The sequence below is a fragment of the Mastomys coucha genome, unplaced genomic scaffold (genome assembly GCF_008632895.1).
Source record: "Mastomys coucha isolate ucsf_1 unplaced genomic scaffold, UCSF_Mcou_1 pScaffold8, whole genome shotgun sequence".
In the NCBI taxonomy this organism is placed as follows: domain Eukaryota; kingdom Metazoa; phylum Chordata; class Mammalia; order Rodentia; family Muridae; genus Mastomys; species Mastomys coucha.
The window spans coordinates 75668454-75686051 of NW_022196914.1; positions in this window are offsets into that span (position 1 = coordinate 75668454).

Sequence of the window (17598 nt, forward strand, 5' to 3'; positions counted from 1 at the left end):
GGGAATCTGGGAAAGGAGAAATCATATGACATGTAAATAAAGAAAATATCTAGGGCTGGTAAGATGGCTCAGAGGTTAAGAGCACTGACTGCTCTTCCGAAGGTCCTGAGTTCAAATCCCAGCAACCACATGCTGGCTCATAACCATCCATAATGAGATCTGACTCTCTTCTGGAGTGTCTGAAGACAGCTACAGTGTATTTATGTATAATAAATAAATACGTCTTTTTTTTTAAAAAAAAAAAACTTTTGCCGGGTGGTGGTGGTGCACACCTTTAATCCCAGCACTTGGGAGGCAAAGGCAGGTAGATTTCTGAGTTTGAGGCCAGCCTGGTCTACAGAGTGAGTTCCAGGACAGCCAGGGCTACACAGAGAAACCCTGTCTCAAAAAAAAAAAATCTAATAAAAAATGCTGACATTAGCTTATTTTACTATAGAAATTTTGAGGAACTAGCAGAGTCCATAGGGCAGGGAACTAGTAGGTCGAACTGATCATCTAGCAGTGTTTATGGAAAGACTCTTGCTTATTACTATAATAATTAATTGCAGGATGCCTGCATTATCCAACTTACTAAAATTCATAAGCTAGCCTTAAACTACTAGGAATGTAACTCAGCCACAACTAAAAAAGGTTCTTTTAGACCCACATGGCATATCGCATGAAGAATAGAGTAACTGTTTTTATAACTAGGGAAATAAAATAACTTATTTTTTAGACATTTAAATATATTAAATTAGTGTTGTAAAATAAAAGCAAATCAAAAATATATTGAGTAACAATAAGGAAAGGAAATTACTTTTTATATATTAACTTTTAAATTCATTAAATAACATTTTTTAAATGAAATTATGTTTGTATTTATTCTTTGTACATTTTTTGTCCTATGTTGCTATTTTTAAATACATTTTCTTTTTCCTATGTATGTAGGAATTTTTTGCGTATATAGAGTTTTGTTTAAAACTTCCCCATTTCACCTTGATGAAGAGAGTGAATTCTCTCTATAGAATTATGGGAATAAATAAATGTGACACACAGTATCTTACTAGTCATAGAAACTTCAGCTTGGGAGAGAAGGATCATTAAGGACACAGGGCCACCTAAGGCTTCTCCTCTGGAACCGCGTGAACAGTCCTGTGTGGGAGGCAGGCTTAATAGAATCAAAGTGTGACATGTCACTGACATGAATATGTTTAGTGTATACCTACAAGGCACTTAAGTTAATGAATGCCATGCAAAGTGCAATTTCAGTATTATAGAAATCAAAATCAAAATAACTTGAGAAATTCTTTGAAAATTTCACAAATCAACTCAATAAATAGAAAATAAAAGTTGAAAACATGCAACAATAAGCCATGGAGATGAAATGTACTTAGTGCTTATGATGATGCAAAAGCAATTTGTTTTTCATTTACATTATTCCAGTATGTGGACTCTGTGAGAAAAAGGAAGCAAATACATTAAAAATAGACTTAGGCTATTCCCCCAGGAGTCAAACTATTTGCACAGTTACAGTTCTTCTATATTGGGCATGTTAATAAACTGTTTCCCATTCATTTCTTTAACTCTAACTTAATTCAAACTGATGCATATGAATGCAGAAGAGTCACTGCAAAGGCAGAACTTTCTTGTATTTTAAATTAAGTACTTTGATTGCTTCCAAGTAAAGTGTATCTTATTCATTGAGTGGACTTTTTTTTTTTTTTTTTTTTTTTTTTTTTTTTTTTTTTTTGTCTTTTGAGACAAGGTTTCTCTGTGTAGCCATTGCTGTCCTGGAACTTACTCTGTAGACCAGGCTGGCCTTGAACTCAGAAATCCGCCTGCTTCTGCCTCCCGAGTGCTGGGATTAAAGGCGTGCGCCACCACTGCCCGGCTTGAGTGGACTTTTTTATTGGCATTGATAAATTCAGTTAAGAATTGCTTTCCAAAAAAACTTTAAAATTTTATGAAAATATTTTCTTTTTGAAAAAAAATTATATAAGGGGATATATTAGGACAAATATAAATGTTACAGAGTTTATAATCTATTCCCAGGTAGTATTTTAGGCCATATCATATTCATTCAAAATGGGAGATAAAAGGAGCGATTTTAGACAGTAGGATACCAAACAAATAATTGTCTATGTAGGACCATACAACAGCAGCTCTAGTCTCTGGAATATCAAATATGCAGATATAGGTAATATGTTAGGCATGTGTTGGGAACTGTGGATGTTGTGGAGTTCCTGGGGAAAAGAATCTTAGTAGAGTGATTTTAGGATGATCTGTAGTTCCAGAGCAGCATGGCTACATAGTGTTCTAAAGTTAGTGAGAACCTGTCTCAATAAACAAAGAAAGAAAGGGTTAGGGATATAGTTCAAAGATTGGGTGTTTGCCAAGCACCCAAAAAGCCTTGAGTTCTGTCTTAGCACCACAGTATAAATAGATGAATTGATAACCAACTAACTAATGAGTAAATGACATACTAGGATAAAAGGGTAGTTCTTTTTTTTTTTGTTTTTTTTTTTTTTTTGGTTTTTCGAGACAGGGTCTCTCTGTGTAGCCCTGGCTGTCCTGGAACTCACTCTGTAGACCAGGCTGGCCTGCCCTCGAATTCAGAAATTCACCTGCCTCTGCCTTCCAAGAGCTGGGATGAAAGGTGTGTGCTACCACTGCCTGACAGGGTAATTCTTTACAAGGTCAAACCTGTATAGATTTTTATTATGCCAAGGAGAATTCAAGATGTTATCTCCCAACCAATGATGAAAACTGAGTTTCGAAGAAGTGACTGTTAGTAAAGACACAGATTGTGCTTAGTAGTGTTGGCCAACTTGACACAAGCTAGACTCATTGGGGAAGAGGAAACCCCAATTGTGAAAATGGCCCCATCAGCTTTTCCTGTGTGCAAGTCTGTGGAGGCATTTTCTTGATTAATGATTAATATCAGAGGGCCTAGACCTCTGTAGGGCCTCCACTCCCAGGCGCATGGTCTTGGATGGTGTAAAACAGCTGAGCAAGCCATGGAGAGCAAGCCTCTCCTCGATGGCCTTACTTCAGTTTCTGCCTTGATTTCCTGTTCTGACTTCTCTTCATGATGGTAAGTTATAAAGTAAAATAAACCCTATCTGCTACCACTACCCCCTTTTTTGCTTGGTCATGGTGGTTTTTGTTCAGTTGTTTGTTCGATTATGCTACAACAGAAACCCTAATGAAGATGCAGCTACAAACATTTAGAGGAAGGCAACAAACTATTGAGAGGACAATTTTGGGCGGTTTAGACTCCATCTTAGAGAACCTGACCTAAGTCTGAACTCGAGTAAATTAACAGACTGGTACCTAGCACCTGTTTCCAGGTTACCCCACAACAAGACCTGAGTCTAGTATCAGTCTCCAGGTTATTTCTCCAACAAATCTGTACCCGTGGGTTACAAGCCCAGTCCCTGACACTTCACTTCCTAACAACCACCAATCAGGAGGTTAGCAGAAGTTTATGGTTTGTCTCCAGAGCCAGCCAATTATGCTAAAGTCCATAATGGCTGCCCAATCAGATGTGCCATGAAAGGTGGTACCAGGCTAGATAACCCCTTCTTGCATCAATAAATGTTTGCCTAAAACTAGGCTCCTGGTTCCAGTTTCCTGCTGTGTCATTGTTGGTGTGGAGTCCAAGTATGAGCCTGAATAAAGAGATCCTAATGCAATTGCATCTGATTTGGCTCCTTGATGATGTTTTGGGGTTCATGAACATATCGTGGCACAACACTATATTAAAAGGTAAACAGTATTCCTAAAATTGAAAGAGCTGGGAGAGGGAGGCCAGGGAATTATGAACATCAGTCAGTTTGGACTGCAGAGTGGTAGTTTAAACAACCTTGGATTACATAGTGAGATACTGTCTCCAAAAGCTATGAAATCCAGGGCTGGAAAGATGGCTCAGTGCTTATGAATACTACTTTTCCCCCCAAAAGACCTGGGTTGGATTCCCAGAACTCACACAGTGCTCACAATCATCCGTAACTCCAGCTTCAAGAGGAATCTGATCTCTCTTCTGGCTTCCATGGTCCCCAGGCACACATCTAGACAAAACACATAAAAGAAAATAATAAAACAATTTAAAAACCTACAAAAATCAAACAAAGCAACAACAAGAATAACAAAAACAAAAGAAAAAGAGAAAAAAATGGAAATTAGGAAAAGGTAGTTAAGTCAGACATGACAAGATGAAGGAGCTGAAAAGCACATGGCAGGCACATGATAGAACTTTCCTTCTTGCTATGTGCTTCTTGCTATGAAAGTACCAGTGACTCATGGAGCCCCACAAATCCATGCCTGTAATCCCTTTTTGTCAACTTTGTGTTGGTGAAAAGGGAAGAGCAGGATTTAGTCACTTCCCACAGAAGGCTCCGGAAAGAAAGCCATATTTTAGGGGGATTTCTAACTGCCAGGAGGCTAGAAGCTGTAGAAAAAAAGTGGGAAAAATTGGAAACACAGAGGAGCATTACTTAAACTCTTGTCTGTGAGTGCTAAGGTAAAAGAAACGTATTAAGAATGGTCAAAAGATAGACACTGACAGATTCAGAAGAGAAGCCTGCGGAGGTTAGCAGCCAAGGATAACAGAGATTAGGAAAGGTAAGACAAAAGGGAAACTGCAATGCTTCTTTTGGAACATTCTGACTCATCAAGCAGTCGTAAATTCGGCCCTTTTAATATGTACTGCCTGGTTATCTTTACTGAGTTTATTTTATTACAGCTTTCCTCTTGGTTATTACATCTACCTCAGAGAGCTGAGACGTGTTCCACATGAAATATTCATTGGGTTTAGAGCCTTAGTCTTAAAAGTAAAAGCTGCAGTAAAAATTTGGAATAAAAAGAGCTTTAGTGTCTGTGTTACATATACACAAAAGCATGGCAATGGGATAAAGGAGCATTCAGAGTGTGGTGGGGGAGGGGTTCCGGGGGCTAGGGTGCTAACAGGAAAGAACTATTTGGGAAGATATTAAAAGCACAGACTCCTTTGAAAGTGGAAGTTAGGAACATGGGGGAGAAATGAAAGGGACAAAAGTATGTGAAGAATTGAAATCTGTTAGGAAGAACCCAAAATGTGACTTCAGCCATCCAGTGTGGGAAATTACCTCAAAAGGAAATGGAAAAGCTCAAAGGCTTCTGTCTGAATGGGGAGGGGAGACAAGCCCTTTAGCATCATCACCTAGGCCAATATGTCAATGAGTATAAGAGCCTAGCAAAGAGGGCCTCACAAAGAGATAGGATCCATGCTGCTTAGCACAATCAGTGTCGTAGGTGGATGTTACTTTTCCTTGGTCATCTTGTAAATGGTGATGGTGCTGCTCAAAGTCATGCTATTTAGATTAATTTTCACAAACGAGTATCATATACCTTATAGCCTTAGTCTGTCTGTCTTTTTTCCCTTGTGTGTGTGTGTGTGTGTGTGTGTGTGTGTGTGTGCGTTCTGTTTAAGACAGTCTTATTATGTAGCCATGGCTAGCCTGGAACTTTGGAATTCACTATAAAGACCAAGTTGTTTCTCTTGCTTCTGCCTCTTGAGTGCTGAAATAAAGCATGGGCTACCATGCTTGGTTCTTAACTTTATTTAGTACATAGGAGCTAAGAATGAAAGAGATGACTCCAAGCTTATAATATTGTGCACAAGAACTGAGCAGGGTGATGCCACATCTTCTCACACCATAATGCTGCCTATCTTCTTTCTATTAAATCTTCCACAGTTCGAAATGTAAAGCAATTAGCACCTACTATCATCACCACACAAGCAATATCACTGATGAGAAACAAATGAATGTTCCGGAAACAGCTAGTTCAAATGGGTTTAAAATTAAAATAAGCATCTACAGTCCATCACCTAACTATTTGGAGGAGTAAATGGAAGGGGAGATGGTAGGGAATGTTGATCTTTTGCTGGAGACACCCAGGAAGTGATGTGATGGGCCCTGTGAAGCTGCAGTGCTCAGAATTCTCAACTTTGCTTTTATATTGGAAATCATGAAGGACTCTGAATAGTTGCCTGGCAATGTACAAGAACAATTGCTATACATGTTGTGCCTAGTGATAAGACACCCATTCCAGCCTCCAAACAAACAAATAGCACTTCTCTGTGTCTTCCTGTAAGTCAACTTAAATTGCTATCCAGAATAAATGTTTAGAAAACAACTTACTACACTTAAGAATAATGATGATACTTATGCAGCCTTTGTCCTTCAAAATCTAGGCACCCCTTAATGCTTAACTTTTTCAATATTTCCAGCTCATTTTCTTCTTTCTCAAACAAACAAGCCTTGGCAGAGTTGCATATCAGGAAGTTTTAGAATCAAGTGTGATATTTGTGTTCCATCATTTGTTGCAAGTATAGAGCCCAGATATGAAGAACATCATTGGCTTCCCAGGGACATCCCTCTCTTTAAAGCATTTTGGCTTAATTAGATCTTAGGTTAACAAGTGAAGTTAATATCTGGTGGCCATATAGGCAGCTCACCACAGTGCCGAAGAATATAGCTTTGGAATGTGGTTGTCTTTCCCTTTATGTACCTCAGTTTCCACATGTATCCCACACCATGAGGGGTAATCACATCTGTGTCACAGGGATGTAACAATGGTCAAATGAATCTATATATATGAAGAACAGAGAAAGAGCCTGGTAAATGTTTGGTGCCATGCAAACAGGACCTGCTATTTCAGGGAGAATCATCTACTCTTATGGAACATTCTGGTCATTGATTTTCTACACTTTCTATAGAAGAGAAATATTTTCAACCTATTATCGTCTCATTGCAGGAATTTAGAAGAATGTGCTAAAGAGAGTTTTTAGTTGCTCACAACCCAGGGCAATGAAGATGGGTTTGGCTCCACCATGTGTTCCTTACTTTGACTATTTGATGCTGAGGTCAGCTTCACTGGAAAAAATTCATGACCCAAACCCCTGTGAATAAATTGTGTAATCTCCTATTATGATTGTGAAGTAGTAATGAGAAAGGCCACACATCTGCATCCTTCCTTGGTCACTGTTTCCTTTGCTGTCTTCATGCTTCCAAACAAAAGCAGCAGACAAAGCTTACAGAAAGAAGGTTGTTGGCCACACAATGATTCTAACGATCTTTACATCTCATTTCTACTTTCTAAGGCAAGAGGATGCAAATCAGGGCAGGTGCTTTCAAAGAGGAAGCATGATAGCAGAGGAATACGTATAAGAAACAGAATCTGAAATTCCAGAACACACCAAGGTTAGGAAATACACAGGCCTATTTGACAAATTGAAGATGATAAAAGTTCAGCCAATAAGACATAATAGAATAATAATCATCGACACGAGTGGTATTAAACCTGAAAAGCTACACGGTAAACCTTCTTCAGGATGGCAAGTTACCTTGGCTTGGTGTTCCAGGTTAGAAATTTGAATGAATGACATGTGCACTTAATGTTTTACTTGTGTTGGGCTCTCAGATAGATAATAAATTAGATGGTAGAATTCAAGGATTGAAGAGAATGTTTATTCTGGGTTTCCAGCTGTGATTTTTTCTGGATTTCAAAAGGACTGTCTTGGTATTTATTTATTCTCTTGGGAAAGAAGGGAAAACCCTCTCTGTTGTGTTCCCACTGTCTAGGATATTAGCTGTTACATTTCCTACTGGTTGACCTTATGAAAGAGGACACAGCCTTGGACCGGCTCAGCGTTTCCTTCCCAGGCCTCACTATGTTACTGTATAACTCACACTGAATGTTGGATTCTTCTTTGCAAGCATTGTAACATGACCCTCACAAAGAGACAAGTAACTCCAAGTTATTTCCTCTCAGGGCCCAGTTGGCAGATATCCCCCTGCATTGTATTACAATTCCTCCTTGTAGTTTTCTGGAAGATGCCTCATCTGGGTTTGGTTTGGAAAGAATCAGTCTGACTTTTTTTTTTTTTTTTACCAAAAATGTAGAAATAATCTGATGTATCATTTTTCATGTAGTCTGTTGCTACTTTACAGGGGCTAACCCAATATAAAAATTAGCCATCTAAGTTTGTGTTGCTAAATGATAAACACATGATTTGGAGAGTTTATGGAATGACTGAGAGATCATGGAAGAAGAACAAAGGTTTTTCTCTATTGAAGGACTGAGGCCAAGGCTTGTATTCTCTGACTTTAGGTCTTTTCCCTCCCACCTCATTCCATATTTGTGTCTGTGGACAACATACATGGTACAGCTGAACTCTGAACAACACATAACTGAGGCACACATCTAAACAAATACTCTGGTATAGCTCTGGCATCAGGGTTGTAGAGTTGAGACAGTTTTTAACACATTGATAAGGCCCTAATGTGGAGTTAGTAAAGCTCAGAGAGAAGAAACAGGTTTACAGAACCAGTTATCCAGAATCCTGGATTAATAAGCAACTCAGAAATATTCACTCTCGTTAATATTCACAGCATGAAGTATATGTATCTTATATGTATATGAATGGAAATGTTGCAGATTCCCAGCAAGTAGATAGCCTTTACTTCAACTCTCAAGAGGTAGCTGGCCTCCATAATTAATTCAGCTGGCTAGAAATCATAAATATTTTAAGTAGAGGGAGAGATGCACCTCCTCGATTGAAGTTTTTTATTCACTGACATGAATGCCAAAGGCTTAGGAATTTCTTTCAGCCTACAAATAAGGTTTGAAGACACGCATTATGGACATTTTGTAAAGTTGTGTGCCCTTAGACTCCAAACTCTGAAGGCTCTGAGTTTATATAAATGTCTGGTCATACTTAGTATCAGGAAAAGTCAACGGGGCTGAAATGTAGTTTATTTATTTACTTTTATTTAGGTTTAGAAATGTAGTTTAGAAAGTCTGTGGTTTAGCAGAAGTTTTAAAAAACTTGAAGAAACATCCAATTGTGCATCATCTGTATTGTGGGATCATTCACAACAGAGCTGACTTTGAAGACCCTGCCTACAGCATTAGCTCCGGCTGTCATACTATACAACTTCTGCACCATTCTCCTTGTCTGAATCCATGGGGGCTTCCAGTGACTTTTCTTCTGTGTTACCATAGCCTCTGCTCCAATCTTTCCCAAGAGTAAAGTGAGAAAGATTTATAGTTTGGACTCTGAACTTTGTAAATAGGAAGCCTACTTTGGGAATACCCTGGACATAAGCCCAGGGTGTATTTGTCAGCCACTATGAAGCATCTAGAGATTGTTTTGTTTTGTTTTTTACAATAGTTCTTGAATAGTAGACATTAAAAAAAGAAAAGACTACTTGATGGTTTTGCCTATGCTTTGTAAGAGAATGTTGACCTGTTTCTCATGAGCTAAGGAATCTTCCTTGCAACATCTGAAAGCTCCAGTCTGCAGGACTGAAAGTCCTGTCGAAGATGTAAGTGTGTAAACCACTCACTGCACACTGGGGCACATTACTTTTATGTTCCAAGCCCAAGTCTGTGAACAATAAACTGGCATTTCATTATGTAATCTTGTCCATGGAGTCAAAGACACTGGCAAACCTTGAGAGCAAATGTAGACAGAACCTTCCTCTTAATGGAGGCAGTAGGAGATACATAATTTTCATAAGTTTTGGTTCTTTAAGTAAGGCTTTTGGACCAATAATATCAGCAGTATTTAGTAGTGTGATTTGAATACAGCTCTTCAGGTTGCAAGACAGACAAACTGGATCTAAAATGTGGGGAATGGGCCAAGACATCTCTTCTCTCAAGTCTTCACTTACGCAAGAACATTTAAGAACTGCTGATTTTATTCAACAATAGATGTAATTGTATATTTCTAAATTTCCAATGATGTAAAAGATTGTACAATACTTTCTTGAGGCCTTTATCAAGAGCAGTGAGGAAGTTTTAGAAAGTCACACTGCTCAAGGTGCCATAGAACATCCTTTATTCAACCATTTTTAATAAGATTTTTGTATAGATTCATCCATTTTTTATAATTTAATAAGATTAAGCAACTAGAATTGCATTTTTATTTGTAAGAGCGACTGAACAGTCACATACTTAAAGGTGTTGTTTTCTTTTTAAAGTACTTTTATTTTAGTGCATTAAGTTGATGGTTTTTGGAAATGGATAATGATAAGCCATGTTATGCAACAATTTTATTTTAGGATAGTATATTATAATTATGCTTAAAGACTGTTAGATGATTAGGTCAATAAGAGTGAGATACATTTTTGTAAAGATCTCATTAAAAATCCCAAATTAGTTTAGGAAATCATGAAGGTAGCCAAGATTACTATATTGTCCTCAGAAAATGCCTACATCCCACATATTTGAAGATGTTTCTTCCAGGACCATCACTGGATAAGTACTTGACCCCCTAGTGAGGATTCTTTTTTAAGTTTTTTTTTCATTAATTAATTAATTTTTTTACACTCCATGTTTTATCCTTCCATCTACCCTCTGACTGTTCCACATCCCATATCTCTTTCCCACATACCTGTCTCCATGTGGATGTCCCCACCCCCCACCTCACCTGACCTCTAAACTCTCTGGGGCCTCCAGTCTCTTGAGGGTTAAATGTGTCATCTCTGAATGAACACAGACCCGGCAGTCCTCTACTGTATGTGTGTTCAGAGCGCTATATCAACTGGTGTATGCTGCCTGTTTGGTGGTCCAGTGTTTGAGATATATAGGGGGTCCAGATTAATTAGACTGCTGGTCCTCCTACAGGATCACCCTTCTCCCAGCTTTTTTCAACCTTCCCTCATTCAACAACAGGGGTCAGTTGCTTCTGTCCAATGATTGGGTGCAAATATCTGCATCTGCTTCTTTCAGTTGCTTGTTGAGTCTTTCAGAGGGCAGTCATGATAGGTTCCTTTTTGTGAGTGCTCCATAGCCTCAGTAATAGTGTCAGGCCTTGGGACCTCCCCTTGAGCTGGATCCCACTTTGGGCCTGTCACTGGACCTTCTTTTCCTCAGGCTCCTCTCCATTTCCATCCCTGCAGCTCTTTCAGACAGGAACAATTATGGGTCAGACTTGTGACTGTAGGATGGCAACCCCATCCCTCACTTGATGTCCTGTCTTCCTGCTTGGTAGACTCTATAAGTTCCTCTCCCTACTGTCAGGAATTTCATCTGAGGTCCCTTCCTTTGAGTCCTGAGAGTCTCTCACCTCCCAGGTCTCTGGTGCATTCTGGAGGGTTCCCCCAACCTTCTATCTCCTGAGGTTCTCTATTTCCATTCTTTCTGCTAGCCCGCAGAGCTTCAGTCCTTTTCTCTCATCCAATACCAGATCAAGTCTCCCCTCCAAAGCCCCCTCCCTCATCCACTTTCCCTCCCAGGTCTCTCCCTCTCTCCCCACTTATGATAACGTTCTCCTCTCTCTCAATTGAGACTGAGGTGTCCTCACTTGGGCACTTCAGCTTGTTGACTTTTTTGAGTTATGTGGACTGCATCTTGGGTATTCTGTACTTTTTTTTTTTTTTTTTTGGCAAACATCCACTTATTAGTGAGTACATACCATGCATGTCCTTTTGGGGTCTGAGTTACCTCACTCAGGATGGTATATTCTACTTCCATCCATTTGCCTGAAAAACTCAGGATGTCTTCATTCTTTATTTTATTTTATTTTTTTACCCTATCATTCTTTATTAGATGTTTTCTTTATATACATTGCAAATTTTATCCCCTATGAAAACCCCCCTATCTCATCTTCCCTTTCCCTGCTCACTAACCCACCAGCTCCCACTTTCCTCTCCTGGCATTACCTTACACTGGGGCATCAAGCCTTCACGAGACCAAGGGCCTCTCCTCTAATTGATATTTCATAAGGCCATCCTCTGCTACATATGCAGCTGGAGCCATGGGCCCCTCCTTTTGTACTCTTTGGTTGGTGGTTTAGATCCTGGGAGCTCTGGGGGTACTAGTTAGTTCATATTGTTGTTACTCCTATGGGGATGCAAACCCCTTTAGCTCCTTGGGTTCTTTCTCTAGGTCTCCATTGGGGACTTTGTGCTCAGTCCAATGGATGGCTGTAAGCATCCACTTCTGTATTAGTCAGGCACTGGCAGAGCCTCTCAGGAGACAGCTATATCAGTATTCCATTGTGTAAATGAAGTACATTTTCTGTACCTATTCTTCTGTTGTGGGACATCTGGGTTGTTTCCAGCTTCTGGATATCACAAATAAGGCCACTATGAACATAGTGGAACATGTGTCCCTGTGCATGGTGGGGCATCTTTTGGGTATATTACCAAAAGTGATCTATTTGCAATTTTCTGAGGAACCTCCAGATTGATTTCCAGAGTGGTTGTACCAGTTTGCAATCCCACCAGCAATGGAGGAGTGTTCCTCTTTTTCCACATCCTCTCCAACATGTGTTGTCATCTGAGGATTTGATCTTAGCCATTCTGATTGGTGCAAGGTGGAATCTCAAAACAAATCCCTTTACAATAGCCACAAATAATATAAAATATCTTGGGGTAACTCTAACCAAACATGTGAAAGATCTGTATGACAATAACTTCAAGTCTCTCAAGAAAGAAATCAAAAAAGATCTCAGAAAAATGGAAAGATCTCCCATGCTCATGGATTGGCAGAATTAACATAGTAAAAATGGCCATCCTATGAAAGGTAATCTATAGATTCAATGCAATCCCTATCAAAATCCGAACACAATTCTTCAATGACATGGAAAGAGCAATTCTCAAATTCATCTGGAAAGGCAAAAAACCCAGGAGAGCAAAAACAATTCTTAACAATAAAAGAGCAGCTGGGGATATCACCATCCCTGACCTCAAGCTTTACTACAGAGCAATAATAATAAAAACTGCATGGTATTGGTACAGAGACAGACACATTGATCAATGGAATAGAATTGAAGGTCTGGAAACAAAACTGCACACTTATGGTCACTTTATCTTTTACAAAGATGCCAAAAATATACAATTAAAAGAAAGAAAACATCTTCAATAAATGGTGTTGGTCTAACTGGCTGTCTATATGTAGAATAATGAAAATAGAGCCATATTTGTCACCTTGTACAAAGCTCAAATCCAAGTGGATCAAAGACCTCAACATAAAACCAGACATACTGGATTTAATAGAAGAGAAAGTGGGAAAGAGCCCCTCATTGACACAGGGGGAAATGTCCTAAACAGAACTCCAGTGGCTCATGCTCTAAGATCAAGAATTGATTAATGGGATCTCATGAAACTAGAAAGCTTCTATAAGGCAAAGGACATAGTCAATAAGACAAATTGGTAACCTACAGATTGGGAAAAATCTTCAGTAACCCAATATCCAGTAGAGGGCTAATATCCAAATACATAAAGAACTCAAGAAGTTAGTCACCAAAAAAACCAAACAACCCAATCAAAAAATGGGGAATAGAACTAAACTGAGAATTTACAACTGAGGAATCTTGAATGGTCATTAGTGATCAGAGAAAAGCAAATCAAAACAACCCTGAGATTCAACCTTAGACCAATCAGAGGATTCTTACAAGCTGAGCCTCTGTTCCTAGCTTTAAAAGAAAATAAAAGATTGTTCCTTCTTCTTCCCACTTTAAACAAAAGAATCAGAACTCTACAGATATGTGAGAACTCTGTTTTTATTTCTCTGAGATTTTTTTTGTGTTTCCTTTTGTACTTTTTCAGAAGGAAATTTTTATCATTATCATTATAGCTACATAGCCAGTCCAGTTTTATTGAGCATATATTAAAAAAAAACCCCAGTAGTTTGATGTTTTAAAAAAGATAGTCTCAGACTCAGTTGCTGCTTTTGGATTCTTTCCCCTAACTGTATTACCTTGTCTGGCTTCAGTAGAAGAAATTGCATCTTCTCCTAACTCAACTGAATATGCCAAGGAGGGTTGCTATTCATGGAAGGCCTTCCCTTCATTGAGGAGAAAGGGAGGGGCAGATATAGGGAGGGGAGTGGAGAGGGAGGGACTGGGAAGAAAAGAGGGTAGGGAAGCTGCACTGGGATGTTAAGTAAATAAATTAATTAATATTAAAAGTATTTAATGAATACTGTAGTATAGGCAATTTGCTCTTTCTAACTTATTATTTTGCCTATTCATGATATATACAGATCGTCAATTTATTTGAAATTCTGATTAATATTCCATGTTATCAATTTGCCATAATTTATTGAAACTTTTTTCTATGAGAGGAAGAATTTTTTTTTTTTTTTTTGGTTTTTCAAGACAGGATTTCTCTGTGTAGCCTTGGCTCTTCTGGAACCCACTCTGTAGACCAGGCTGGCCTCGAACTCAGAAATTCGCCTGCTTCTGCCTCCCTAGTGCTGGGATTAAAGGCCACCACCGCCAGGCGAGGAAGAATATTTTTAATTACTGTCCATTCTTGAACATATACTCACTTACAAATATATGTACACCATTGTGCATGTGTATTATGGTACATGCATAGTCCATTTCTAAATTACACTGGTTCAGATTTTGTCTTTTTCAAAGACAAAGTGTTGTTCTTAATCTTTATTATTCTTTCTGTTAGTCTGCTAACTTTTTATTCTAATTTCTCATTTCTTTTTCTAGATTTTTATGTATGATTTATTTATTTAAAAATTTGCATTTACAATGCATTAAAGTACATGAGTTTCTTTGTAGCTACCACATTATCTGCATCACATACAGTAACCTAACCTGCATGTCTACTATATGCAGTTCAAAGACTTCACAATTCTTTTATGGTTCTCTTGTCAATGCATTCTTTTTTGTGTCGTGGTCTAGGTTGTTTAGAAAAACCAATAAGACACATATAAAAAAGATACTATTGTTGGAACTAGTCATATAATAAAGTTATACAATCAAGTTAAACAACTAAGAACAAATTTTGTGTTTCAGTTTAAAATAAATATCTAAAAATGAAAGGAAAATAAATACCATGTCTTGGTGCCTGGAAATCGAAGAACCAAGTGGGACAATTTTGTAGGATTTTCTGTGGTCAAAGATCTAGGAACCTGTGTCATCTGGGATACAGAGGGTAGGGCACAAATTTTCATCCTGGAGTTTAAAGTCCTAGAATCTGAAGCTCAGATACTATTAAAGTCTTCTTGAAGATTTATTAAATACTATGTACCTCATCTCTTATATTTAAATGTAATATAACGTAATAATATATAATTCATATATGGAAAGAAATATGCTCAGGTAAAGAAAAAGACAGACCTAGTCAGGTAATTTTGTTTCTCCATGGAGAGATCTGATGTTTGAGGACAGGAAATCATGAATCAAGAGTGATAGAACTACCCACCTGACTGCTCATAGTGGTATGGACCATCTTTCCTGTCTTCAGATGCAAGTGTCAGTCTCTTCAAGAACATCCTTATTCACATAACCACAAATAATGCTATCATATAACTGGGTACTGCATAATTCTGTCAAGCTGAGCCACAGCATTGCCTACCACATATGACATTTTAGTATGCATATATTCTCTCTCTCTCTCTCTCTCTCTCTCTCTCTCTCTCTCTCTCTCTCTCTCTAGATAAGTGGAGTTACAGGGCTGATGACTTATAATCGCACAGTAAGCAGTTGAGAATCACTTCATAGGGAGTGGCCCTACAGAGATACTACCTAGGAATAAAGCACAGGCATTGTGTTTGTTTCTTAGCCAAAAGGACCAGAAAGAGCCACTTGCTGAAGCTGCAAGTGACCTCAAAGAATTCAATTGAGAGCTTAGACTTTATATGATAGATATGTCAAAATGTCTGTCTCTTGTATCACATTCTTTCATTTGAATTCACTTCTTACTGAATCGCTTCTTTTAGTATTTCCTTTAACCAAGACCTACCAAATTACAAACTTTTCATCTATTTATTTGGCACTGTCTGGATTTTGTTTGAAAAATCAAAACTATTATCTCCATGAAGAGTCTGAGTCACAGATTAGCCAAATAAATTTCTCAGACAGGAAAACTCATAAAAGAGCGCCCAAGGCCATGGAAAATAACTGTTCTAAGAGTCTGCTCATAACTGACAAAATATCAAATGCCAAAGCTGGCAGGATGCAAAAGCGACTAATTACTCTGTTTTCTTAGGCAATTAGTCATTTTTTCTTTGATAGGAAGCTTGCATCTGAATTGTACAGAGCTGTTTAGGTAGGGCTGGGTGTGGATTTATTGTTCTTGTCCTGCTGACGAGTTGATTCTTTAAGGTAGAATTTATATGCCTTAGAATCGCAGTGAACAGCAAGAACCTTCCTCTATGTGCTTCATCCTTAACTTTTTCTAGGAAGTTATATGATTCCTGTCTCTACATTTATTGTGGTTAACTTGTAGAGGATTCTAGAAGAATTATTCTTGGGTTAATCTCTGAACTTCTTTATATTTTCCTCATGTCTATCCCTGTGTTCAACTTGTTCACTGATATATTTTTTAGTGTTTCAAATGTATCCAGGAGAAGATTAACCCTACAGCTGTTCGTTTCTTTGAATTCAGAATTTGCTTTTGGACAGCTCAAGAACTGCATTTTATAGCAAGTACCTATTTGTGGTCAGCAGGGCTGGTATGCAATAGTTGAGGTTGGTCCAGAAGACCCTGTGAAGCCATAACATGAAGCCTTGGGGAAATCCTTGGGCACAGGTCTTAAGAAACTACCATGATTTACACTTAGTATATGCTACTACATGAGCCACTGGTATAATTAAGCACCTTTATGTGACTCCATGGAGACAAGACTTTTAGAGGCATGCACCTCATTTGATCTGGACTTCATTCCTTGTGTTTATTCAGTTGCTAATGTTTAATCTGCATTCCTCTACTTTAATAATATGTAACCATAAATGAAAGCTTTTCCTGAGTCCTGTGATCTATCAAATGAATCATTAAGCTATGGATGATCTCATGGACTTCGCACACATAAAACATGTATCTTTTTCACTGGTATTCCATCTTATTTAGTTTCTACTTATTTTTTTCATTCTCCTATTGCTGTGGAGATATATTGTTTCTTTTTCTTTATTTATTAATATACTTAAAAATTGTGTACTTGAAGTTTCTTTTTGATTTTAAAAAACATTGGAGAGTGGGATACAAACTTTGCCTCCTTTTGAGCTTACAACTGATCTCCCACGGTAGCCCAGTAGTGTAGTCGATTATTGGCTGGTGATAATTTTAACTCCAATACTATCCTACAGTCACTCTGTTAGGGTTTCACTGCTTGTGAACAAACACCATGACCAAGGCAATTTTTATAAAGAACAATATTTAACTGGGGCTGGCTTACAGGTTCAGGGGTTCAGTCCATTATCATCAAGGCAACAACATGGCAACATCCAAGCACGCACGATGCAGGAGATGCTGAGAGGTTTACATCTTGGTCTAAAGGCTGCTAGGAGAAGACAGACTCTTACACTGAAGGGAGCTTCAAAGCTCACTCCCACAGTGACACATTGCCTCCAACAAGACCACACCTCCAAATAGTTCCACTCCCTGGGCCAAGCATATTCAAACCACCACAGTCACCCAGCCCTGTTATGGAATTTCTAAAGAGAGAATCCACACATATTTATGGCACACCTCCATATGATGCTATAGATCAGAGTGTTTATAAGTCCCTGCTTTTTTTCTGACCTAGATTTCAAGGCCATATAAAGAAAAATATTAGTGTTTAATATTAATTGCTTTTTAGTTACCTTTTTTTTTTTTTTTTTTT